This window comes from Solanum tuberosum, unplaced genomic scaffold, assembly GCF_000226075.1.
Source record: "Solanum tuberosum cultivar DM 1-3 516 R44 unplaced genomic scaffold, SolTub_3.0 scf00296, whole genome shotgun sequence".
Classification (NCBI taxonomy): domain Eukaryota; kingdom Viridiplantae; phylum Streptophyta; class Magnoliopsida; order Solanales; family Solanaceae; genus Solanum; species Solanum tuberosum.
Window position 1 is genome coordinate 387,190 of NW_006239217.1, and position 3,167 is coordinate 390,356.

The following is a 3,167-nucleotide window of genomic DNA, read 5'->3' on the forward strand; positions in this document are numbered from 1 at the left end:
GTTCAATGACTAATAGATCCTCACTAATGTGTTTAGAATGAGTTCACAAAGTTTTGATCCAAGAAGCAACAATAACATGCATATCAAAATCAAAATTGTTACTTCAATTCAATCGATTTATAAGTTCATAATAAAGTTATATCTAACATCCACTAAATTACACATAAATTAAGTTAAAATACATTAAAGTTGAATGTAGTGATAAAAATTCATGCCATTGATATTCAAGGAGTATTTAGTATGCATGACTTAACAGCGATTGTAATCTGTCATCATTATTAAGCATCAAGACAATAACTTGTGGCGATATTCTAGAAATTATTCTATGATTTAGAAAATAAAAAATACTACTAGAGTGGTTTTTAAAAAAGTTTTAAATTTTTTTCTTATAATTTATCCAAATCAAAACAATATCCTTCTTAATTCATCAATCCAAAACAAACTTAAAAAATAAGATACAATAAATACAAAAAACTATTAGGTTTTAAAAAAAAAAAAAAATCAAATAAAATTGGGGTTCTTTTGACTTGGATAAGTTATGGAAAATCTAGAAGAGGTGGGGTTTTTATTTCATCCAATAAAAAAATGACACATAATAAATATTTTAAAAAAACAAAATTAAGCGAGGTTAGTTAGTTTTAAGAGTATATGTGAGCCAAAAAGGTAAATGGAAGGGTATCTTTAGACCAAAATATGAGTAGAAGGATAATTTTAGACACAAAGATGGATGAAGAGTATTTTTAAACCTTTTCTTATAGTTCAGGGATATTTTTGGCCCTTTTCCGTTAAATAATAGATACCTTTCTTTTCTTTTTAAGTTTCCTTGTTTGGGGAATCTATAGGAAGAAATGATGAGCATGACTTCTCAATTTTTCGAAGATGCATTTTGTAACTTTGAAGAGATGAAAGTAAAATATTCGAATTCAGCCTCGGAGGTTATTCCATAAAGATTTTGTATTATCTTGAAGGTCAACTTTTCAAAATTGATTTGCTAAAAACGAATTTTGTTTTAAATTGTTGATTTCTCAAAAGAACTGGAACGTCAAGAAGACTAATAATATAAAATTTGAGATTATTCGGGAAAAATTTGAATTTTTCCATATCGAGAGTTCAAACTCGAGATCTGGGAGGAACATTGTTAAGAATTCATCACCAACTTAATTCTTTACTTAAGATAAATCAAGAAAAATCTAGAATATTCCGGAGGTGTAAAGAATTGAAGGAAGATCTCTAGAATGAGTATTCTAGAAAGAATAGTCTAGAAATGTTCTAGAAAGAATAGTTCTAGAAAAAGATAGTTAGAAATATTCTAGAATAGAGTAGTATGTATCTCTCTAGATTCTTCCATCACCTCCTATAAATAGAGGTGGTCCATTTGAGTTGTATGCAACTAAGCAACTAAGAAAGAAAGCAATCAAGAAACCAAGCAAAAAAAAAGAGTAAGAAATAAGAGAGCAAACAAGAGTGAGTGCTCAAGTAAAGAGTGTTGCTGAAGCAAGCAACAAGTGTGATCAAGATTGTAAGACCGAAGCTGGTCCTTACTTTGATATAATAAAATTCAAGTTGTGAGAAATCGATAGTGCCCGTCGTCTCCAAAACAATAATATTCAACAAACATATCCTTTGGTGGTATTGTAGTTTTATTTAGTTTGATATGAATGTTGTGTATAATGTTGTTGTAGTTGTATTAGATTTTCAGTAACTAGCATGAGCTTCATACAAAGTTTGTATAATAATTATATACATATTTCATACCAAAATTCTCCTATACGTTTCATAAATATGAATGTTATTTTCTATAATATATACTCTGAGAAGCAATAGACATAAAAGTAAGAACAAATAATGTGTTGAAAGGTCCACTTATCACTTGTGTGATTAACGTTCAGAAAAAAACGAAACATGACCACGTGGTTTCTGAAAATAAAGAGAATTACGATTAGACAAACAATTTTCATTTCATGTTGGGATAAGACACAAGTATCCCCTAGACTATGACCGAAATTCCAAAGACACAACTTAACTAATTTAAGGTCCTATTACCCCCTAAACGCATTTTTTGTATAATTTTATACACCTTTTGGCTTACGTGGCACACTCCGTGACTCCACCGAGTTTGCTCGATTCCGAGTTCGTATGAGTGAGTTGTGCCCTTTGGAAGTTGGGCTGTTAGCATAGGAAAGTTCACCCGAATTTGTAAGGGTATTTTGGTCTTTTCCCTAACCATTTCTTTTGGATATATTAAGGGTCCCAACTGATTTTAAATCAGTATTTCCTTTTTAAAAGTGAGTGTTAGGGTTGTGAGTGAAGAGAGAAAGAAGAGGAGAAAGAGAAGGAAGCTAAGTTCGTCGAGATCGTCGTGGATTTCGTCGGGGTGATCCCTATTAAGGTATGTGAGATCATAGTGTTGGGTTGGTTCATTCCCCCACACGCCAAACTCGTTTTACTTTTCGAGAAAAAGATTGGTTGTGTTTGTTGAATTCTTGTGGTTGTGTTGAAGTTTCTTGTTGATTTGGTACATGTTTCCGGATGGAATTCCGAGTTGAATCTATTGTATATTAAGGGTTTTAATGATCCCAAGTGTTTGGGGAAAGAACCTTTGAAGTTAAGAGGGTTTAGAGTTGGAAAAATGAAGGAGAAGAGTCGGGCAGCTTCCATGAAACCAGTCCGCGTCACGGACTTGTTCCCTCTGTGAACAAAAATCTGCTCCGCGTCGCGGACAGGATGCGGACTCCACTGTTTCAAAAATTTATTTTCGTAACTCTTCTTAAGTTTAGCTGTCCTAAATCATTCCTAAACATCAAGAGACCTTTCCTATCACAATCATGAACCTTGAATCCATAATCCAATTCAAGGAAAAGGTTAGGATCAAAGTCAAGTGAAGTTATGAAGCAAGTCAAAGTAAGTTTTTAAAGTTTTCTTCAAGAGACTTTACTAAACGTCTAAACTTCGTTTTAAGACTCAAGTTTCAAGCAAAGTAAAGAGTATATGAGTTCTTTTTCTCAAGAGTTACTAGGGAACTACGTATTCCCCAAAGAAGTTTATAAATGTTTTTACATTTGAGTAAGAAAGGAACTATGTTTTCCAAGAGAGCCTTTGGGCTAAGCTTTGAGTAATTATCTCAAAATAAAGAAAGATTTGTTTAAAACACTTATGAGCTAAAGTAT